The 25748-nt window shown below is 31.0% G+C and overlaps 3 pseudogenes across 2 annotated transcripts; 1 reads left to right on the forward strand and 2 right to left on the reverse strand.

The window, feature by feature from the left end:
• The first annotated feature begins 47 nt into the window (after positions 1–47).
• On the forward strand, positions 48–23988 carry LOC146896641 (disease resistance protein RUN1-like; annotated as a pseudogene). The gene is made up of 7 exons (XR_015023125.1): positions 48–88; positions 10967–11423; positions 11966–13059; positions 13384–13653; positions 13772–14551; positions 15461–16133; positions 23733–23988. The product of XR_015023125.1 is annotated as a disease resistance protein RUN1-like (transcript).
• Positions 17230–18675, reverse strand: LOC146896642 (F-box only protein 8-like; annotated as a pseudogene).
• Positions 18787–21834, reverse strand: LOC146896643 (lupeol synthase-like; annotated as a pseudogene). Its single transcript, XR_015021501.1, has 7 exons — positions 21709–21834; positions 21532–21588; positions 21287–21333; positions 20942–21085; positions 19744–19914; positions 19017–19097; positions 18787–18933 (listed from the first exon to the last, which is right to left on the reverse strand). The product of XR_015021501.1 is annotated as a lupeol synthase-like (transcript).
• Positions 23989–25748: the final 1760 nt, after the last annotated feature.

Below are 25748 nucleotides of genomic sequence, written 5' to 3' on the forward strand. Positions count from 1 at the left end.
GAATTGAAGTCAACGCTGAGAAGATACTAGATAGATAAGGTAATGAAATGCAGAGGAAAGAGAAACAGCTACATGTTCGTCTTGTACGGCATTATTATTAATTTTAAAAATGCAACACGTGGAACGCGATGGCTTCAACTAACTCTCCCATGGTTATTGCCAAAAAAGAATCCAGTGGCTCATGTTAAAGGAACTTAAATGAAAATTTTGTATTGAAAATTGTATAAAAAAAATTTTAAAAAAATTAAAATTAATGTTTTTTAATAAATATTTATCATTTATCAAATTGTGTTTTTAGCCACAAGTTAGTATGATTTTTTAGAAGAAAAAAATTGTGTTAACTAGTATATGAGAGGTAAGGAATCTATAAATATAAATTATGTTTTGAAAATATAATTAAATATCCAATTGGTCTCTTAACTTGATTTTAAGTATTGGTTTGGTCCCATAAGTAATAAAAGGTCAGTTTAGATCCTTTAACTTTATTTAAAGTATTGGTTTGGTCCTTTCGTTAATTTAATTCAAAAACGTTAAGTTTAAGGACCAAACTAATACTAATTAAATAAGTTAAGAGACCAAACTAATATTAATTAAATAAGTTAAGGGATCAAAATTTAACGTTTTTTTGAATTAAATTAACATAAGGGATCAAACCATTACTTTAAATAAAGTTAAAGGACCTAACCGGACTTTTTATTACTTATGGGACCAAACCGATACTTGAAATCAAGTTAAGGGACTAATTGATCATTTAAGCCTTGTTATTTTTTATCAAATAATAGGCTAAATTACACCCGGTCCTTTAAGTTTGAAGATTGTAACAAATTGGTCCTTTAAATTATTTTGGTTACACATAAGTCCTTTAAGTTTAAAGTTTGTAACAAATTGGTCCTTTAAGTTATTTCGGTCACACATAAATCCTTTAAGTTTGAGATTTGTAACAAATTGGTCCTTTAAGATGGTGTGGCGAAGGACTAAATCGAAAATGTTTAGAGGATTTATGTGTGACCAAAATAACTTAAAGGACCAATCTCTTATGTAACACCCCGTTTTCCCAACATAAAAATTTCGTAAATAAATCGAGTATTCATCGTAAACGGAATGTCACATTTCATAAAAATCATAAATTGAATAAATAAATATTTATCCTTCAAAATTATTCACTTAATCTTTAAAACTTCAGCGGAATTAGTTCAACAACATAAAAGTCTTTGGCACGCAGCCTCATCATAAAAGTCTCATAAATCTTAGTTCAAAAATAATTCTTAAACTTCAAAAGCAATACGTAAAGGAACGAGAAAATAGTATTAAAATCCCCATCCCGTTACGTATCGTAGCATCCTAGACACGATGTGAGGAGTCTAATCACGAACACGGCTAGTCTTTATTACCCGCACATTACCCACGGTCGAGGCAACATATACGCGAAGGGGTGAGATTTCACAGTCAATAATACTAGGCTCATAAATCATAAATTACATTTAACAACATAAACATCTTATAATTTAACAACTATAATTAAACACATAAACATCATCATTTATCTTAACAAAATATCATCATATAGCGAATACAATCATCGTCACATATCATCATACTAAAAGACATCACAAAGTAATTCGTTAAAACATCACAACTTGACAACTTGACTTGACAATGCATCTAAACTCGACTATGCAACTCTTAACGTCTTAAACCATCTTGAATCATCATGAAATGCAAATGCATGTGGTACCATTTTAGGGCATAAGCCCTCATCGTCGTGGTTGAGCAAAAGCTCCATCGTCGTGTTTGAGCAAAAGCTCCATCGTCGTGTTTGAGCAAAAGCTCCATCGTCGTGTTTGAGCAAAAGCTCCGTCGTCGTGTTTGAGCAAAAGCTCCATCGTCGTGGTTGAGCAAAAGCTCCAGGGGCATGAGCCCTCATCTATAAATGAGTATGCATGGACTCAACATCTTACGTCTTAGAAACTTCATGAACATCTTATAACTCCTTGACTTAGTCCGACACTTACATCTTAAATAAGACTCGGCAATATATGCATGGACACCAAGTAATGACTCAACAATGCACATCTTTATATGACTCGACAACTACACATCTTTAAATAGCACCATCGTCAAATACAATATAGTTAAATATCACATCAATTTTTCATAGTTAAATAACACAAAATATACACAATCAATTAATTTATGATAATATTAGTTGTCGATTTATTAAGATCGTGTTCCAAAATCATCCTTAATTTCGCTCCTCTGTTAGCATATTTCTAAAAGTATATTAATCTTTGAATTTAAGGCATTAGCTGAAATTCTTCTTTAGGAATTCAATTGAAACATATCCTATTAAAATAAGATATATCACACTCTGCTAGGGTCGTAATAGAAATAACTATAAAAAGGATAGTAAGACTTATTTAATCAAGGTCTATAAATTGAAGTTAAAGTGGATGGTTTCCATTCTTCTACTACTCATCTATAGTCCGCTATAATTCTAACTCGGCAGGTACAATTTAAAAACTAATTTACATCAATATAGATCATGTTCATGAGTGCCTACCCATACCTAGAAGTAACCAAGTCTTCTTGTATTTACCTTTACCCATACTATATGTAAGAGTGAAAACCAATTACTCTCACAATTGGAAAATTCTATTTTTATTAATTAAACCTTCGTACCGGAAGAATATATAGTTAACTTGTGTCCACTAAAAGGAAAATCTGCATGTTTCCTAGTCTTACACGGTATTCAATTACATTGAAATCACGTAATGACATTCTCTCCCTAACTTTTACAATTCGCACTCGTACATATGGGATATCCTATGATATATCCCGATATTTCCTCTAAAACCTAATTAAAATTTATAAATAATTCTACAATGATACACGGGTTACGATTACCAATTCAACGTTTTTCTAATCGACAACCATCACAAACAATTTGTTAAACACAACATATCATAACAATATTTCACTCACGAATTTAGCACATAAAGTAATGAATTAGGAGACAATAATATATCCTAAATCACAAGCAAATTAGAGAACGAATTTAACATGAATGCATCAAAAAATCATGAAAAACAAATAGAAAACAAAACTCGTTCACTATCCATATGATCATACAACCCTTATGGTGAATAGAGACTCCCCTTACAAACTCATCCTAAAGCATGTTAGATGCAATCTAATGATTCATAGACCTAATATTAGTGAAAGATAGTCTCACCCTTACCTTAGATTGTTTTTCCGAAATCAAAAGCGGCGTTTTTCGTTCCTAGGGTTCTCTCTCTCGAGTTCTCCTCTTTCTCCAAAAAGCGGTTTAACGTAAAAACTCTTTCTAACCTAAGCTTCCTTATTTATAATACTAATCACTCTTCCTAAATCTATTTAGGCCCAATAACTTATTCTTATTTCTATTCTAACCTCCAATTCTACTTACACTATTAATTCTCATATTCTAATAAATAATATAATAATGCCACATAATAAAATACTAACACCTCATATATATAAATAAATCACATAAATAAATTCTAACTTAATAAAAATAATTAAATAAAAAGGAGGGCGTTACATCTTACAAACCTCAAATTTAAAGGACTTATACGTGACAAAAATACCTTAAAGACCAATCTGTTACAAACCTCAAACTTAAATGACCCTTTTGGTGTAATTTAACCCAGATAATAATTACATCATCATCAATGCCACTAAGACACCTTTTAGCATTCTCCTATTAAATTATTGGGGTAGTAGTCACTTTGATCCCCGAATGTGTAGCAAGTAGTCATAATAGTCCTTCAATATATCAAAATTCTAAAATAGTCCCCGATTGTCCACTTTGTTAGTCAAAATAGTCTCTAACGCTTAAATAATCCTTTAATACTCACAACAACTCTTTGTATATAGGGACTAAAATGACAATAAGTAAGTACGTATAAGGACTAATATGATAATAAGTAAGTCTATTGAAGGACTAATATGACAATATTAACGAAATATTTTAATATCAAGGGCTATTTTGAGTAACAAAATACACAATCAAGGACTATTTTGAATTTCGATACATTGAGGGATTATTGTGACTATTCGTTCCTCATTCAAGGACTAAAGTGACTATTTCCACTAAATTATTACTACCTCTCTTCCACGATAAGTGAGATATGTAAACATTCATCTTGCGTCATGCTTAGAGCCGTTAAAATGTATGAAAAAAAAAGCATGAAAAAAGTGTAACACCCCGTTTTCCCAACGTAAAATTTTCATAAATAAAATCGAGTTTTTCATCATAAAACGTAATGTTACATTCTTTTTCTAAAAACATAAACCGAATAAATAAATATTTATCTTTCAAAATCCAATATCATATTATTTTAAACTTCGCAATGGAATAATTTCAACAACTTAAATAATCTTTGGCACAAGGGCCTCAATATAAAATCTCATAAAACTTAGTTCAACATCAATTCTTGAAAGATTCATAAAGTAATACGTAAGGAACGAGAAAGTAAAGACACAATCCCTTCTGTTACGTATCGAGCACCTAAGACACACTTGTGAGGAGTCCACTCACGACCGCAACTAATCTTGGTTACCCGCAAGTTACCCATACGAAGAGCAACATTTTCAAGCAAAGGGGTGAGATTTCACCAAACAACAATGTTAAGCATATAATTCATCAATCACATTTAACAACTTAAACTTCATCAACTAGTATTATTAATCTTCCTACATTAGTCATAAACTTCATCTTATATTATCATAATAAATAATCATAAACATCATATATCATCTTAATCATGACATCATATATCACCTTAATCATAACATCATATATATCATCATAAATATCACGAACATCATTGTAACGCCCTCCTTTTTATTTAATTATTTTAATTAATTTTAGAATATATTTATATGATGTATATGAGGGATATATGATTTGTTGAGATTAGATGTCTTTTTATAATTTAGTCAATATATTTTGTTGAGTGATATTTTGTTATGTTATATGTTGGTATTTACTAGCATAATATATTTGTTAATTGTTATAAATATATATTTGTTATTTGGTGTATTATTATATATTTCGTAGAGAAATATTATTTATTAGAATATGAGGATTATTAGTGTGAGTGGATTTGGGGGTTAGAATAGAAAGAAGAGTAAGTTGTTGGGCCTAAATAGATTTGGGAAGAATATTTTAATATTATAAATAGAGAAGCTTAGGTTAGAAAGAGTTTACCCTAAAACCGCTTTTTGGAAAAGAGGAGAACAAGAAAGAAGAGAAGAGAAGAGAAAAGTCAAGAGAAGAGGAGAATACCTTAGGAAAGAAGAACGCCGCTTCGATTCGGGAATTAATCTAAGGTGAGGGTGAGACTATCTTGCATTAATATTAAGTTGTTAAATCATTAGATTGCATCTAACAAGTTGGGGAAAGTTTGTGAGAATTTGAGAATTAGGGTTTTGAGAGAGATTTGATGATTAGATGATGAAAACTTGTTGAATTGATGTAGAAATTGTATACGGTCCTTAGATAACCCATAGGATGATTATTGGATGTAGTTTTGAGGTTAGAACCATGGAATTAGATGAGATGTTGGTGAGTTTAAGAATTAGGGTTTAATAATTGTAATAGGTTGTTAATAGATTTGAGAACCCTTTGAATTTGCATACGGTAAGTTGATGAATAATTAGTGTTCTAATGATAAGAGTTGTTAAGTCGTCAAGTCGTTATGAAGTCATCAAGATATCAAGATGTTAGGATGTCATAGATGTTCATGAAGTTGTCTAAGTTGTAGGAAGTTGAGTCCATTGCATACTCATATACGTTGGTTGGGGGCTTGATGCTCTGGAATGCTTAGTCATTCACACGATTGGTTGGGAGCTTGATGCCGTGAAGAGCCTATTTACGCTCATATAAGTTGGTTGGGAGCTTGATGCTCTGTATTGGTATCAAATGCATTTGCATATCAAGAAGTTTTAAGATGATTTAAGATGTGAAGTTGTCGAGTTGTCAAGTTGTTAAGTTGTCAAGATGCTAAGATGATTTGAGATGTTAAGAGTTACATAGTCGAGTTGAGTCGCATTGTCGAGTTAAGTGAGGTTTGATTATGAAGTTTGATTGTGATTTGATGATTATGATTTAATGATGATGTTTGTTTATGAAGTTGATTATGAACTTGATTATGAAGTTGTTTTCGATAAATGCTATGTTTTGATAATGATACTTATGTGAATTATATGATGATGCTTACGATTATATTTGGTGTTAGATATTGATGTTTATGATCATGATTTAAGATAAGATGTTTTATGAATAATAATTGAGATTACTTGATGAAGTATATGACTAATGTAGGAAGGATAATGATACTAGTTAAGGAAGTTTAAGTTATTAGATATGATTAATGAATTATAAGATGTTTAGGTTGTTGAATGTACTTTATATGATTTATATGCTTAATATTATTGTTTGAGAAATCTCACCCTCTCGCTTGGAAATGTTGCTCTTCATATGGGTAACTTGCGGGTAACCGGGATTAGTTGCGGTCGTGAGTGGACTCCTCACAAGTGTGTCTTAGGTGCTCGATACGTAACGGGATGGGATTATGTCTTCTATTTCTATTCCTTACGTATTACTTATGGATTTTTATGAATAAATGTTGAACAAGACTTATGAGATTTTTATGTTGAGGACTCGCGTGCCAAAGATTATTTTTATTGTTGAACTAATTTCCGCCGCGAAGTTTTGAATTACTTATGTTAAATGATTTTGAAGAATAAATTGTTATTTATTCAGTTTATGAATTTTTAAGAAGTGTAGCATTCCGTTTAAAGTTGAAAAACTCGATTTATTTATGAAATTTTTACGTTGGGAAAACGGGGTGTTACAATCATCACATATCATCATTAGTAAACATGTAGCATCTTATCATAAATCGCATAGCATCTTATCATAAACAACTTCATAATCAATCATCATAAGCATCATAATCATTCGTAAAACACTTTATTAATAGCTCATCAACTTGACATCTTAACATCTTAACAACCGGACAACTTGACATTTTAACATCTTAACAACTTGACATCTTAACATCTTAACAACTTTGACTCAACTATGCAACTTCAACTTCTCAAATCATCTTGACAAATGCAAATGCATGTGGTACCATTCTAGGGCATAAGCCCTCATCGTCGTGGTTGAGCATAAATATACTCCTAGGGCATAAGCCCTCATCGTCGTGGTGGAGCAAAGGCTCCATCGTCGTGGTTGAGGAAAAGCTCCATCATCGTGGTTGAGCAAAAGCTCCATCGTCGTGGTTGAGCAAAAGCTCCAGGGCATGAGCCCTCATCTTTAAATGAGTATGCATGGACTCAACATCTTACGTCTTAGAAACTTCATGAACATCTATGACATCTTAACATCTTGACAACATAACATCATAACAACTTGATGACTTCATAACGACTCGACGACTTAACAACTCTTATCATCTTAACGTCTTAACATCTTAACATCTTAGCATCTTGACAACATATGGATCACATAAATAATTCATGTCATATCATAATATAACAATATCAAATGATAATAAACAACATCTTAAAACATCATATTCATCAATCATAAACAACATCATATAACATCGTATTTAAACATCAACAATAATTCACTATGTATCTTTGTAAAAACATAATAAATTATCCACAACATATTTTCATGTCAAACCAAAGCTACTGGAAAGGTATCACAAATATCAACAACTTTCATGTTTACAGCAAAGATCAATTCAAAACGAAACATATGAACAAAACGCAAAAACATGAAATAGAGAATGCTGTCACCGTGCAATTTCGCTGAGACCTCCCTGTAGTATTTTCATCATAACTCAAAGACCAAATATCATTTTCAAGTCAAACCAAATCCACTAGAAAGCTAACAAAATTATCTAAGACTTTCCTGTTTACGCCTAAGACCAATTCTGTACCGATCAATACCAGTTTTCATTTTAAATTTGGAAAAGTTGTGCTGAAAGTCCATAAAAATTCACCGTGACCTACGTGCAGTAATTTGACCATAACTTAAGTTCTATAAATCGTTCTGACGTGAGACCAACGGAATTAGAAAGATAACATCCATACCTACAACTTTCGTGTTTTTACCTAAGACCAATTCCGCACCGATCAATACCAGTTTTAATATCAAAATTCGGGCGTAATGCAGATTTTCTCCAAGTTTCACCTAATCTCATGGTTCTAACCTCAAAACTACTTCCAATAATCATCATATGGATTATCTAAGGTCTGTACACAATTTCTACATCAATTCAACAAGTTTTCATCATCTAATCATCAAATCTCTCTCAAAACCCTAATTCTCAAATTCTCATAAACTCAACCTACAACATGTTAAATCTAATTATCGAATTATAGACTTAATATTACCGAAAGTTAGTCTCAACCCTTACCTTAGAATTATCGATTGACAGCCCTTCTCTCTCCTCTTTGTCTTCTCTTCTCTTTTCTTCTCTTCTCTCTAAACCTTGTTTTCTCCAAAAACCGATCGTACGTTCCATGTCTTTCTAAACCTAACTTCTCTTACACCTCAAAATTACTCTTTTCCTCGTAATCTTATTTATTTCTAAATTAAATATATATCTCTCCCACTTAATAATATTAATACACCAAATAACAAATATACCTCTTCACCGAATAACAAATATATTTCTACACCAGATAACATATATATTTCCACACAAAATAACAAATATATTTCTAAACTAAATAACATATATATTTCTACACAAAATAACAAATATATTTCTACACTAAATAACATATATATTTCTACACAAAATAACAAATATATTTCTACACCAAATAACATATATATTTCTACACAAAATAACAAATATATTTCTACACCAAATAACATATATATTTCTACACAAAATAACAAATATATCTCTACATCAAATAACAAATATATTTCTACACAAAATAACAAATATATCTCTACATCAAATAACAAATATATTTCTACACAAAATAACCTCACAACTTAATATTTATTTTATTTTCGAATCTTATTTTATTAAACAATAAAATAAGTCACAACGTCTCATAAATTTCTCTAAAATCATATAAATCACACTAATCATATAAATATATTCTAAAACTCATTAAAATAATTAAATAATCGAAACGGGTGTTACAAAAAGCATGAAAAAAGACCCCGTATTTTTGGGCCGGTCCATCGGGCCTGCATTTTAGATGGCCCGCCCGGGTTGGTCCACTGTGCTTGCGGGCGTGCCCTTTAAAAAATAGTTTTATTAGGTAAGACTGAATTATTTTATTATGTAATATTGATTTTTGTTGTCTTCAATGTTCACTTTGTGAGCTATGATAAATACTCTACTTTTGCATTGATTCTTTTGTGCTATTTATCTTTATGGATGTTGATTTAATAGATGTTTTATATATAATTTAACTACCACAAAAAAATATTATATAATTTAACTAAGTGTACGAAGACATGTGATTTATTTGATGTATAATAATTTATGTAATATGTTTCTATTATTTTTTTTTTGATATGTAGCTTTATTGTTCATTGCACGGATTTTTTTCGAAAAAAACAAATTAATAATACATTTTGAAATATGGACCAGCCGACCCATTGGGCCGTGTAGCCCACTACTAATTGGGTTGGGCTCAATTTTGGTAGCCCATGAATCAAATGGGCCGACCCACTCAAACCCATTTTGGAAAACTCCGGTCATGCTAACATATGCTCTAAAGGTACTTGTTAAAGTTTTTATAATTAGTAAGTGTTTACCGAAAAAAAAGTTACGGTCTTGCTAACGAGGTGCTCTTTAGTTAAGAATTCAAAAAAGAAAATAATTGATAAATTTTATATTGAAAAAATTACTTTTTAATGTTTCAATGTGTTGAATAAACAACTTTTTCAAGATAAACCTTCCACATTAAACTTTTTATCAAAAGTTTTCCAAAAAATAATTATCAAAAGTTTGAGAAATCAAGCTGACACAAGTTTCGGTACATAATTTTCATTTACGATACCTTAACATATGCCATAAAGATACATGTTAGCATTTTTCTTAAAAAAATATAAATGAAAATGACAAAACGAATATTTTTATCAAATATTGATGCATTCACCTTTATTTTAAATGCAAAGTAGACGATACTTCCTCTGTCCTAAAAGATACTTCCTCTAGTTGTAATTTAAGACATTCGAGACTTTTTTGTTTATGGAATAAAGACATCGAGAATTTATTTATGGAATTTTATAAACTTTAGAAATACGACAAGTTTTACACATTTTTATGGCTATTTATTACTCCCTTCATCCTAAATTATATGTCTCTTTAGAAATAAAATTTGTTTTAAATTATATGTCACTTTACAATATCATTGAAACATTAATATTACTTTTCATATTATATCCTTATCTTTTTGTTACTGTCTTTTCTTTTAATTCTTTAATTTATATTTTCCATATCATTTATTAAAAAAAATTGTAAAACAGTTCATAATATTTTTTCCATACAAAATTGATTAAATTTCTTAATACGTATGAAATACTAAAACATCATATAATTTAAAACAAAGACTACAAAAAAAAAATATAATTTAAAACAAAGGGAATATATATTTATATAATTAAAGACTAATTTTTTTTGTCATTAAAAAAGAGTGTGATAGTTTAAAAATAAATTGTTATTAATTTCGTTTTTGAACAAAATTAAAAGTTAGAACATTCCCCTCCAAAAAAAAATTGAAAGTTAGAAAATTGAATAATGCGAGTTATTTATTTTTTTAAAAAATAAATTGGTTTAAAGATATTGAATAATGCGAGTTATTTATTTACTATTTAATTTTCTTCATGTTTTATGCGTGGTTAAATAATTTTATTTTTGTTTGTGTTTAGGCGTTTTCATCAATGGATATACGACGTTTTCATCAATTTCAGGGGAGCAGACACTCGTGGCAATTTCGTTTCTCACCTCTATGCTGCTCTCACAAATGCTGGGATCAACACTTTTCTTGACAACCATAACCTTAATAAGGGATTTGAACTTAGACCAGATTTATTGCGAGCAATACAAGGTTCTCAGATATCCATCGTTGTTTTCTCTGAAGACTACGTTAATTCTAGATGGTGTCTTGACGAACTCATACAAATCATGGAATGCCACGCAAATAAGGGTCAAGTTGTTATGCCCGTATTTTACAGTATTACCCCTTCGAAAATACGTCACTATGCTTTGCAAAATTATGGAGAAGCTTTCAATAAGAGCACAGATGAGTTAGTTGGTTCAAGTTATTTATCTGGCACTTGCCCAGGCTTCGGGTTTGGCTGGTTGGGATATGTCTATTCTGTTTTGGTTTTGTTTCATTTTTGCTAATTAGTACTCGTATTGCAATTTATGATTTTCTTGTTGTTGTGCCACTAAAAGATTTAGTGAAGTACAAGGGAGTTTATACCACCATCTAAAGCTTTATGCTATACTTATAGAGTATTTGAACTTGATTATGTGTGTGTTTGATCTGATAAAAAATAAGGGACACACCACAACTTAAGTTGTAATGTGTTTGATTGTAAAATTGTTTACAATACAACTTTTTCTCTCAGGTACAAGTTGTCTAAACTTCCAAAATAACATTTTGTCTACCAAACATTGTATATGACAAAATTGTTTGATATCGTAAAAGTTGTCCTATGTTGTTCTGCTTTGGGTTGTGATGTTTAGTGCTGTTTTGTCCAATACCTACCTTTTAGCAGATATAGCACACCCTTATGAAATTGAGTTGACTTTTTAGGAAGTTAAGTTGATTTTTTGGAAATTGAGTCAAATGTATATATTTTACGCTTCTAATCCTTCATTTTTATGACCGTTTTTGTTTTTGGTAATATTTATTGTTGCAGTGATGAAAGCAAAGTTGTAAAGGAAATTGTTTTCCAAGTTTTGAAAAATCTAGACAATAAATACTTACCTCTGCCAGATTTTCAAGTTGGATTAAAACCCCGTGCAGAAAAGTCGATTCGATTTTTAAGACAAAATACAAGAGGAGGTTGTTTAGTAGGGATTTGGGGGATGGGGGGGATTGGCAAAAGCACTATTGCCAAAGTCATCTACAATGATCTTTGTTATGAATTTGAAGATCAAAGCTTCGTTGCTAATATTAGAGAAGTTTGGGAAAAAGATAGGGGCCGAATCGATTTGCAAGAACAACTTCTTTCAGATATCCTCAAAACAAGAAAGATAAAGGTACTTAGTGTTGAGCAAGGAAAAGCTATGATCAAGCAACGATTTCGCACAAAACGCATACTTACTTTACTTGATGATGTTAGTGAGCTTGAACAATTTAATGCACTATGCGAACGAAATAGTGTTGGTCCGAGAAGTATAATAATCATCACAACCAGAGATCTGCGTGTACTTAATATCCTAGAAGTTGATTTTATCTATGAAGCAGAGGGATTGAATGCTAGTGAGTCCCTTGAGCTTTTCTGTGGACATGCTTTTAGGAAGGCGATTCCAACAAAAGACTTCCTTATTCTCTCAAGATATGTAGTTGCCTATTGTGGTGGAATACCACTAGCTCTTGAAGTCCTTGGATCTTACTTATTGAAGAGGAGAAAAGAAGAGTGGCAGAGTGTATTATCAAAGCTTGAAAAAATACCCAATGATCAAATAAATGAGAAACTAAAAATTAGCTTTGATGGTTTAAGCGATCGTATGGAAAAGAATATATTTCTTGATGTCTGTTGTTTCTTTATCGGTAAGGATAGAGCTTATGTTACAAAGATACTAAATGGTTGTGGACTTCATGCTGATATTGGAATAACAGTGTTGATTGAGAGAAGCCTCATAAAAGTTGAAAAGAATAAAAAGCTTGGAATGCATGCTTTGCTACGAGACATGGGAAGGGAAATTGTTCGTGAAAATTCACCGGAGGAGCCTGCGTACTTGATTGTGGTGTCATGAGGACATAGTTAATGTACTGGCAGACCATACCGTAAGAATTTCTCTACATTGCATTTTGAATGTTTGCCATCTTTCACTATCTTTAAATATAACAAAAATTATGTTTCAGAAATGTTTTTATTTTTTCAATCTATTGGCTGAAAAATGTGGGATTTATTCTCGCACAAGTGTCTGTCCATGCACAGGTCTTCATGTAACAACTCAAGTTTTTGGAGAAGTTAGTTCATGAGAATCATGTCATTTTATATATAATTGGGCTTAGGCTGCAGTTTTTTGTATTGCATTTTAGTCACCTAACAACAAATTAAGATTTCCTTTTTATTTTATTTTTCTATGGTCTTTCATTGTGTCACAGGGAACAAAAGCCATCGAGGGATTGGTTTTGAAGTTGACCAATAGAGTTTGCTTTGATACAATTGCTTTTGAGAAAATGAAGAGATTGAGATTGTTGCAACTTGATAATGTACAAGTCATCGGAGATTACAAGTGTTTTTCAAAGCACCTGAGATGGCTTTCTTGGCAAGGATTTTCATTAAAATACACACCAGAAAACTTTTATCAGAAAAATCTAGTTGCTATGGACTTAAAACACAGTAATCTCACACAAGTTTGGAAGAAGCCTCAGGTACATATGAGAATAGATTTTCCTTTTAAAATCAATGGTTAATGGAAACAGATTTTTCCACGGTTTCATTTTTCATTTTATTCTCTAACTTTTATTTAAAACATTTATTTTCTTGTAGTTGATGGAGGGACTGAAGATCCTAAATCTCAGTCATTCTAAGTACTTGAAAAGAACCCCTGACTTTTCAAAATTACCAAACCTAGAAAAGCTAATTATGAAGGATTGTCAAAGTCTGTTGGAGGTACATCCGTCCATCGGAGATCTCAAGAATCTTCTTCTATTAAATTTGAAGGACTGTACGAGTCTTGGCAATCTCCCAAGAGAGATCTATCAATTGAGAACAGTGGAAACTCTCATCCTTTCTGGTTGTTCAAAGATCGACAAATTGGAAGAAGATATAGTGCAAATGGAATCCTTGACAACTCTAATGGCAGCAAATACTGGAGTCAAACAAGTGCCCTTTTCGATAGTGAGATCAAAAAGCATTGGATATATATCTCTATGTGGATATGAAGGATTATCACATGATGTTTTTCCTTCTCTCATTAGGTCTTGGATGTCACCAACAATGAATTCCTTACCACGCATTCCCCCTTTTGGTGGCATGTCAAAGTCTCTTGCTTCCTTAGATATAAAGAGCAATAATCTGGCTTTGGTCTCTCAATCACAAATACTTAGCAGCTGTTCAAAACTTAGAAGTGTTTCGGTACAATGTGACTCAGAGAATCAACTGAGACAAGAATTCAGAAGATTTCTTGATGATCTATATGGTGCAGGTCTTACTGAACTGGGAACATCAAATGCATCCCAAATTTTGGATCTTTCCTTGAGATCTCTTTTGATTGGAATGGGAAGTTGCCACATAGTCATTAATACTCTTGGAAAGAGCTTATCACAGGTTCCTTCTCTATCCTCTCACATAATATTTTATCATTACTTAAGAGAATTTGGAATTATTTTCCATTTGCATGTTTTTCTTTAAATGGTAAAGATTCATAAATATACATATTTATTCAAGTATCTATCAGAAACTAATATGGATGCTAAGATCAGACGTTTAACATATAAATGAAGTAAATATTTAGTAATTATAATATCCTTTTTTCCTTTTTCTACATATCATTGTTTTTAACTTTATCTTCATTTCGTTTATTTGTTAATGTCTATTTTTGTTGTATTGTTTTAGCTTATTCATATTCAAGGATAGTTGAATAACTATTGAAGTTATTAACAGGTTTAGTCCTTTAGATATAGAAGGAGAAAGAGTAACAGAATAATAAAATTATATTTTTGTTGATGTGAATGATATATTGGATCTTCTTACTACACAATACAAATCACTAGTTCAACAATTGTTTTTGAAGTAGTTTTAGTATATAACTACAATCTAACAAGAATTAGTTAAGTAGATAATTTTTTTCAAATACTGAGTTTTAGTATATAACTACAATCTAACATTTAGTTTCTAGAACCGACTGTGTGTGAAAAGGAACAAATTATTCTACATAATTGAAAAGAATACTATTCCTTATGTTTTGAAGAGAAAATAGCTGGAAGGCATAAAACTGTTGGATTTTCTAAGATGTTGATACTAGGCCTTATATATGTTATTACAATGGTTACTGTGAAAGATGAGTTGTAGGAAAGTGGAAAGAAACTATATTGCCATTTCCATTGAATCAGTTTCCTTGTTTATATTTTTTTACACTATTTTAATTTTTAACACAATAAATTGCAGAAGTTGTCCATTTGCATAGCATAATTAGAATTGCATAAGTAAGTAACTAAGCATATTTTCATGATACAGGGATTGGCAACCAATTTTTGTGATTCTTTCCTTCCGGGTGACAATTATCCTTCTTGGTTAGCCTATAAAGGTGAAGGACCTTCAGTACTTTTCCAAGTGCCGGATGATAGTGATCCTTGCATGAAGGGAATAGCTTTATGTGTTCTTTATTCATCAACACCTGAAAATTTGGCAACTGAATGTCTCGCTAGTGTCTTGATTATTAATTACACAAAATTCACTATCCAGATTTACAAACGAGACACAATAATGTCGTTTAATGATGAAGATTGGCAAGGCATAGTGTTAAATTTAGAAGTTGGTAACAATGTGGAGATTTTTGTAGCTATTGGGCATGGATTTACTGTTAAGGAAACTGCTGTTTATCTAATATACGATCAATCTATTGCTATGGAAGTTGAGCCATCAAGTACTATTGAAGTTGACCCATCAACTAGCACAAATATTGAGCCATTACATGAAGTGGAAGTGCAATCATCACTTAGTGTGAAAATGGAGGCATCGGCCGAAGAGCAACTACAACCATCACTTGATGTGAAAACGGAGGCATCAGCTGAAGAGGATGTACAACCATCACCTAATGAGAAAACAAAGCCATCAGCAGAAGAGGAAGTAGAACCATCACCCGATGTGAAAATGGAAGCATCACTTGTTGTCAAGAATAAACCATTACCGAACACAAATAGAAAAATCTTTACAAGACTTGCAAAGAGAGTGGGAGAATGTTTATGCTTGAACCAGAAATGAGTAACAACTTTTTGCTTAATTAAAATATGGAGAACATTAATAATCTTCACTTGCCTTTGTTTAGAACCTATTGTGCCAAATTACTTGCCTTTGTTTCATCTTCAAATACACCATTTGCACGTCTACAATTTTGAAGGAATACCAATTACATGAATGTCATTCTTTGGTCAATTGGTTCATTTGGTTCTTGATTCTGAAAATGTGACTCAGTTGTTATCTTTCCTTCCACCGGACTGGTTCTTATTTTTCATTTCTTTTACCACTGGTAGCATGTGTTGGATCAAATTTAGATTCTCACTATATTTGAAATTTCCATGGAGGGTAATATGCACTGTTAGTCTGTTACTCATGTTAATCCTAAACTGAGATTCCTATATTGAGCGCATAGTAAAATTTCAAGTAAAAACGACCATCGTAATTAATGAAGTAAACTGGAGAATACAAAAATAGTACATTCCCCTTAAAAAAAAATAGTACATTTCACTAAAATCCAAATAAAATTATCGAAGGAAAAGAAAACAAAATTTTGAGTGAGATACATATTCTGTTTCAAATGATTTTGAATGGTATGAAGCGCCAGTGCTTTGTTATATCTTGGTCTTCTTCCAAACTTGTTTAATACTACCAAGTTTTAAGTCAACTAGATTTCCCTAATAAAAGTCATCAGGTATATTGTTGAAGGTAAATCCTTTCGAATGAGCTCGTCTCAGATCATTAGAAAAACACTTAAAATCTCTAGTGAGGTCTACATGATCAAGTTGAAAAAGTCTCAGTCTCTTCATCCCTTTGAAAGAACCAGTACAAAAGCAAAGTATACCGCTCTTTGCAACTTCAAAACCAAACCCTCTACAATTTCTGTTTCCTAAAAAAACAGAGAAAAGTAAGGCGAACTGTCTCCAGTTAATACAAAATCAGAACCGCACTCATTAGCATTCTCCTAAACTTTATTGAATCTATCCTAATTAATGAGATAGAATAGAATAAAATCAGAATATAAACTATAAATATGAGTGCGTGCACCATTTGAATAACTAATGAGATAGAGTTGCTTCTTTTTCATTACATGGTAGGAGTACAGATAACCAACATCAGTAATGGTGTATTGCCATACCATTATGCTCACAAAGTAAAAACTAAAATAAAACAAGACTTGTATCTATAGCATTATTATACATGCAGAGCAATACTTTTCATTTAAAATCTAATTGTTTTTTCTTTCAAGCGGCAGAAGGCTTTCCTTATAAATCATTATCCGGCAACACAAGCCACCTTTAACACCAAGCTCTTCAATTCTCTGGGTGCTTAAATTAAACCAAACTAGCTCATTATCTTTTTTCTGAAGAATATATCGCCCTTCTTGCCAATTCCAATAGGATACTCAATGTCAGGCAAAGGACCTACAATAAAGAGTTTGGTCCATGAATCTTTGACCCCAACTTCACCTAAAATTGATATGTGGAAAGTACCGGTCTCTGCATAATTTGAAATCCATACAATTGATCCATTTAACACGTTTAAGTGTCTAAACAATATTCTAGAATCAATATCATTATCATCCATATTTGAAGGTATGGGTGTTTTCACAAAGACCTCATTGATCAATTCAAATGACACCAAATAAACTTCATCACTTTCACTCCACCAGTGACACACTCCATCCATGTACACTTGAACACCCACAGCACTATTATATTGTCTAGGCATATCTATATCAACTTTTCTCCAAGAATTACTTTTTAGACAATATATCTCCCACAAGGAAGAGTGATATCCATCTTTCCATGTCTCCTCCCAATCTGCGTCGGTCATAGGAAAAAACATTACATGGCGAATTACCTTATAGTCATCTCTAACTTGGTCATAACCAAATCCATGAAGATCAATCATGGGATCCCAACATGGAGATTCAAATGCAAAGGGACTAGGAGGAGTGACTTTGAATTCACCGGTAGTTGGATTCCACAATACAACTCTCCCTAATTCTTCAATGCAATGAATGCCCCCAATTCTCCCAGCGTCTTCAATACAAAGAATACCATTAACACTAGCACAACCATAAATATTAAAATCAAATTGCTCTTCATACGGATTTGGCCAATCTAATGTGACCCTCTTCTCGAACCTCTCCCCGAAAAGAGAATACAACAGGTATTCATCATGCAAGAGGAGTGATGTATCATTGTAATAAAAATGATTCTCGGATAAGAAATTTCTTCGGAACATGTCCATGAAATAAAGGTTTTCAAACAAGAGAGACCATGATTTGCGCACACAACAAAATCGAAACAAAGATTTGAGAGGTAATTTAGACAGAATGACGAAGGCAACATCATCATATATGTGATTGCTAACCTTTACTGTCGCTGAAGCAAATGATATCTCCATCTTGAAGGAGTTGAGAGAAGCCGCGCTCAAGCTCGTTGCTGTCGTTGTGGAAAACTCGTTGTAGCAAATGAATTGGATTTATTAGATTTAACGGTATTTAACGGTATACGTCAATATTAACATGTTAACATGTGTAAAGTGGTTAAGCTGCGACATGTATTTTGAAACGGGGGAGTAGGATCTAAGTTTATTCTAAAATAATACTTTGAAAAATATTAGTATGCTTTTATTGAATCATGTATAAAAATAATAATTACCTGTTGTGGGAAGTCTCCATCGTCCATTTGTGAATTGATTAGTAATTTCATTCCATGGTGTATAGGTGTAGCATCTATTTCAGTCTTTTTAAAACATCAATTCAGAATCAATTACCACATTAATTAACATAGTACTATGAATCTACTAAGAAACATTGTTTACTAACCTGCCCTGCACCAATAAGGGACAACAAAGCCCACGAAGTTTGAACCAAATTTGCACGATTGTCTTCTAGATTTGTATAAACCTATTTAATAAGGAAAAAGAAGTGATTATAATTCGTTTTCATATATACAAATGATTTTTTGTAAAAAAATGTATACAAATGACATTTCTTCACATAATCTCGAACAACATTTATTCAAAGCAAATGTCTACTATTATGTTACATAGTTATGAATGTTAATTAAAAAGAAAAAAACATCAATGTTAATTTTATTTAAATATTTTTAAGCATTATGATTAATATAATACACTCATTCAACGATTACATTGATATATAATATGGTGATTTTTAAGTAGACTAACCGTAAAGAGTTGTAGATAAATAAATGAATGTGATAATAGTTATTTTGGTCCTTGAATATGTAAGGAGTAGTCCTTCAATGCACCAACCAAAAGTTAAAAAGAGTCCCTGATTGTGTTCTATGTTGAAAATATTTACTTATTGTCATATCAATCCTTATAAATGCTTAATTACCGTCATATCAATTCATATATGAAAACAGTTAATGTCAAAATTGAGGGACTATTTTGATTCAGAGACTATTTTAATTAACAAAGTATATAATCATAGACTATTTTAGAATTTCAATATATTGAGGGACTATTGTGCCTACTCTTTACACATTCAGGATGAAACCGACTATTAACCTATAAATAAATAGATTCACCTTGTTTTGGCATGACAAGTAACTTTCTCCCCATCCCCCATTAGGAAGCTGCTTTGACAACACAAATTTAAAAGCCTTTTGCAACTATTATGGTAGTTCTTTCCACAAGCTGATAACCCCTCCACTGCAAACCATGTACCGTACAAATAGCAAATTCCCCAACATCCGTACCTAGGGGTGTAAGTTCTTGTCAGTTATATAAGAAAGTTCGTTTAATACAAAACGTCATGTTAACTAGAACTTCTAAGACGAAAGTTAAAAGTAGAATTTTTATCATTAAAACAAACAAATTCTTGTGATATTTAAAAGTAGATTGCTTAGTGTATATAAAGATGACTTAGTGGTTGGAAGAGTTATGAAGCGGATTGATTAGGAGGTTGAGGATTTGAACACTACTCTCAACCTAATGCTAATAATTACTACAATTATTTTTTTTTTGTAAAATCACACCAATCGTCCAGTACTTAAATTAAATTAACATTTTTGTCTTTTATTTATTTTCTTCTTCCCACTTAGATTCATTATTATCTAAAATGTTAACATCGTTATCTTCTTTTACATAAAAAAATCCAAAAACACGACAATTTCATTAGAAAACCAACAAAACTCATCAAGAAACCCAGAAACTGATCAAGAAATCTAGATCTTCATCCAAAATTCTCATAAACCCAAATTTCATCAAATTTGTTTCTCTCTTTCTCTTTCACACAAAGCCCCAACACACTTCTCCTCTTTATTCTTCCCTCTCTTATCTTCTCGAACCCCGAATCCCCACAAATAAAAACAAAGTTCACTTCTTCCACAGCCCCCAAATCCCAACAAATAGAAAAATTGCATTAAATTATTTCCGCTACATCATCATCTGCACAACTAATAAAACTTGCATTCCAATCTTTTGTTTCAAAATCTATGATTTTATTTTGAAATGAGCTTTTAATGTTCAAATCTTTTGTTTTTCACTCATGTTCTCATAAGTTTTAAGATGTGATGCTTGTAATCCAAAAAAAAAAAAATTGATGCTTGAACATCATATACAAACGGACCAAAAGGACGATAATGACGTGTAAAAAAATAAAATGCAAAATCGTTATATGAAATTAAATTAAAGGATGACTAGTGTAATTTTACCTTTGATTTTTGTAGTATAAAGTAGAAGCATAAATTTAATAGAAAAAGGATAATAGAGAAGATATAGTACCAGGAACCATCAGGATTTTGTGTGTTTTCGATGTAACCGATTGCTTTGGCAATGGAGTTGTGTATTTCCTTTGTTCTATGTTTTGGATGTATTTTTGTGAAGAGAGCAAGAGCTTGCAATGCAGATCCAGTGCATTCAACGTACCTATTTTATTCAAAGCAAGAAGCACATACATAGAGCAAGTGTCAATTGCCAAATGTATATATTTACTGTTTCCATAATGAAATATAAGTAAACTTTGATTAAATTAATATTCATGACTACAAAATATGAGGAAAATGTTACATATAGTTAACTTCAGTGGCTGATTATACATGAGTGTAATTAATAATTTTCTTATCTTACTCCTTCTCAACCAGGCTATCTTCAAAGACTTCACTTGGATTGAATTTCTGCAGCATACAAGTAACCATTCATATAAATAATTAATTTATTATTTGTTAATTTGAAAGAAAATGGCTAACACATGTGCCATAAGGAACTACACATAGTAAATATGTGCAAAAAAATTATTTTTGTGTTTTTTAACACGTGCCGTTAAAACACATGTTAGCAAAACGCTAATTTAAATCATACGAGTTAGTTCTTACCTCTAACCAACGATATGCCTTTTGAGGCTCCCAAGCGGGGAACCCGCCATTACCACTCTGTATTTAAATGGGAGAGACAAATGAATATCATTTATATGTGAGACTGAGAAAAGAAACTACACAAAGAATCAATTCATTATATGATAACATGAATTAGAAAAATAAAATTATACATACTTGTAGAGAGAGGATGACATTAACAGCATCGTACAATCTTTCTGTTTCCAATTTTTCTCCAACAAGATCACTTGGCATTTGTGACAACAAGAGTGCAGCCTGCATGTGTTGTTTTTGAGTTGTCATGATCGCAGTTAACCACTTTCTACATATCATTTTTTTTAACTTTATCTTAATTACGTTTATTTGTTAATGTCTATTTTTGTTACATTGTTTTAGCTTATTCATATTCAAGGATAGTTGAATAACTATTGAAGTTATTAACAGGTTTAGTCCTTTAGATATAGAAGGAGAAAGAGTAACAGAATAATAAAATTATATTTTTGTTGATGTGCATGATATATTGGATCTTCTTACTACACAATACAAATAACTAGTTCAACAATTGTTTTTTAAGTAGTTTTAGTATATAACTACAATCTAACAAGAACTAGTTTAGATAATTTTTTTCAAATACTGAGTTTTAAAAGTGTTGGTATATGCTATATTTTGCCCTTCACATTAGTAGGAATCCATAACAATAAGCTAAATGTTGCTACAGAGATACCCTTAATTAGAAAACAAAGTGTCTAGATAGTTCATACGTTGGCTCACAAGCCTTTCGTATTCATAAAGAAGTTTTTTACTGTTAGGAACATTTCTCTTGGCATAAGAAAGGATTCCCAAAACTGGGCAGATTTGAATCAATAGAGGAATAATTCTAACTAGAATAATGATTGCAAATCAATGAAGGATTTTCTTTTTGATAAGCATGAAGGAACTTTTTATTGATGTAGTGAGGTTGAACTTGAACGAGAAGATACAAAAGGTATATAGTGAAGATGTTAACCTCTTTCACACTATAGCATTCTCTAGTCACTAAATTATTCAAACGTATCTTTCCCTTCTACCATTTAGGGCTATTTAAAGACTTTTTAAAAATAACCGAAGTAACAACTCTTAACAACCTCATAGCGAACTTATCAACTTACTTAAGTAACTTCTACTTCCTAACTCTTTACTATTCTTATTCAATATTCTAGAACCGACTGTGCGTGAAAAGGAACAAATTGTTCTACATAATTGAAAAGAATACTATTCCTTATGTTTTGAAGAGAAAGTAGTTGGAAGGCATAAAATGGTTGAATTTTCTAAGATGTCGATACTAGGCGTTATATATTATCAGACACTCTTCAAAGAAAGGAATAAAGTAATAGTAACGTGCAAGTAGAGCTAGTTAATGAAAAATATTTGGTATAGATTGACAAGATTGTAGAACCCAGGGAGAATTGTAGCCAAACATATATATATATATATATATATATATATATATATATATATATATATATATATATATATATATATATATAATTACAATTGTTAAAGTGGAAAGGAACTGTATTGCCTGTTTTCATTCGATAAGTTTCCTTGTATATATATATATATATATATATATATTTTTTGTGTACACTTTTAATTTTTAACTCAATAAATTGCAGAAATTGACCATTTGCATAGCATAATTAGAATTGCATAAGTAACTATGCATATGTTCATGATACAGGGATTGACAACCAATTTTGGTGATTCTTTCCTTCCGGGTGACAATTATCCTTCTTGGTTAGCCTATAAAGGTGAGGGATCTTCGGTACTTTTCCAAGTGCCTGAGGATAGTGATTGCTGCTTGAAGGGAATAACTTTATGTGTTCTTTATTCATCAACACCTGAAAATCTGGCAACTGAATGTCTCACTAATGTTTTGATCATTAATTACACAAAATTCACTATCCATATTTACAAACGAGACAAAATAATGTCGTTTAATGATGAAGATTGGCAAGGTGTGGTATCAAATTTAGGAGCTGGTGACAACGTGGAGATTTTTGTAGCTATTGGGCATGGATTGACCGTTAAGGAAACTGCTGCCTATCTAATATATGATCAGTCTGATGCTACGGAAGTTGAGCCATTAACTAGCACAAAGATTGAGCCATTACGTGAAATGGAAGTGCAACCATCACGTAGTGTGAAAACAGAGGCATCAGCTGAAGAGGATGTACAACCATCACCTAATGTGAAAACAGAGTCATCGTCTGAAGAACCATCACCTGATGTGAAAATGGAACCATCACTTGTTGTCAGTAATGAACCATCACCGAAGAAAAATATAAAAATCTTTACAAGACTGGCAAAGAGAGTGAGACAATGTTTATGCTTGAACCAGAATTGAGTAACAATTTTTTACTGGGCATGCCTATATTGTCCTAATATGGAATTCCCTTGTATGTGATTGATTGCAGGATCATGATTTTCTTTTCTCCTATGGTGTTGGATGTCATCCACAGTGAATCCCATGTCATTTATTCACTCATTTTGGCGAATGTCATCAACGTCTCTACAAATACTTGGTAGCTGTAATATCCATCCATGAGATATTTTTTAAGCAAGGGGTAGAATTGTAATCTTGCCACTCAAGATTTTTTTTTTTTAGTGGAAAAATCCACAATGAGTAAATAGGCAATTTCCCCGAAATTGCAAGGTTTGTCAACTACCCCCGTAGTTAACGAAACATCAATTACCCCCCGAAATTGCATAACGTTAATCAATTTACCCTCCGTCAATTTTTGTGTTATTTGTTTACGGTTATGATCAATTACCCCCGAAATTTTACACTTATGTGCAAAATGCCCCCGAACTTGAAAAATTAAAAAAAATTGAAAAAAAATTAAAAAATTCTGGAAAAATGAAAAATCAATAAAAAAAATTGAAAAAAAATATTAAAAAATTCTGGAAAATTGAAAAATTAATAAAAATGAAAAAAATCTGGAAAAATTAATAAAAATAAAATAATCTAATAAAATGAAAAATAATGAAAAAATTCTGAAAAAAATAAAAAAGATTAAAAAATTCTGGAAAAAAATAAAATTTCTAAATTTCTAAAAAAATTAAAATTCTGGAAAAATGAAATTTTCGAAATTTTAAATTTTAATGAAATTACTGGAAATTCTCGAAATTAAAAATTCTGGAAAATAAATTTTAATGAAATTTTAAATTTTCGAAAATAAAAATGAAATTCTGGAAAAAAGAAATTTTATTGAAAAATTTTCGAAATTTTTGAAATTTTCATTAGTATTTCTCAAAAAATTTTCGAGAATTTTTGTGTATTTATAAACCGAGAATAAGGGAAAAAATATGTGTATTTATAAACCGAGCTTAGGTTTTTTATGTATTTTTCGAAATTTTCATTAGTATTTTTTCCGGGAATTTTTGTGTATTTATAAACCGAGAACTTTTTGTGTATTTATAAACCGAGAATAAGGGAAAAAATACACTGAAAAAACCTAAGCTCGATATATATACTAATCAAAATTTTGGAATTTCGAAAAATACATTTTTTCCAATTTCGAAATTTCGACATATATACTAATCAGAATATTTTTTATTTTCCAGAATTTTTTTCATTATTTTTCATTTTATTAGACTATTTTATTTTTTAATCATTTTTTACTTTTATTAATTTTTTCAGAATTTTTAAATTTTTTCAGATTTTTTTTGTAATTTTTCCAAAATTTTTAAATTTTTTCGATTTTTTTATTTTTATTAATTTTTCCAGATTTTTTTAATTTTTTTCATTTTTATTAATTTTTCAATTTTCCAGAATTTTTTAATCTTTTTTTTCAATTTTTTTATTGATTTTTCATTTTTCAAGAATTTTTTAATTTTTTTTAATATTTTTCCGAATTTTTTCAATTTTTTTTAATTTTTCAAGTTCGGGGGCATTTTGCACATAAGTGTAAAATTTCGGGGGGTAATTGATCATAACCGTAAACGGTTAATAGAAAAATTGACGGAGGGGGTAAATTGATTAACATTATGCAATTTCGGGGGGTAATTGATGTTTCGTTAACTACGGGGAAATTGCCTATTTACTCAATCCACAATTATCTCCATTCTTCTACACTCTTCCTTCACCAAAAACTTTCTTCTCTTTTCTCCCTCTCTCACGTGAACCTCTCAAAAAAAATCACCAATCACCACAATTATCCAAATCAATGAGATAT

Source organism: Medicago sativa, chromosome 8, assembly GCF_051527215.1.
Source record: "Medicago sativa cultivar Bolivia chromosome 8, Bolivia_mono, whole genome shotgun sequence".
In the NCBI taxonomy this organism is placed as follows: Eukaryota; Viridiplantae; Streptophyta; class Magnoliopsida; order Fabales; family Fabaceae; genus Medicago; species Medicago sativa.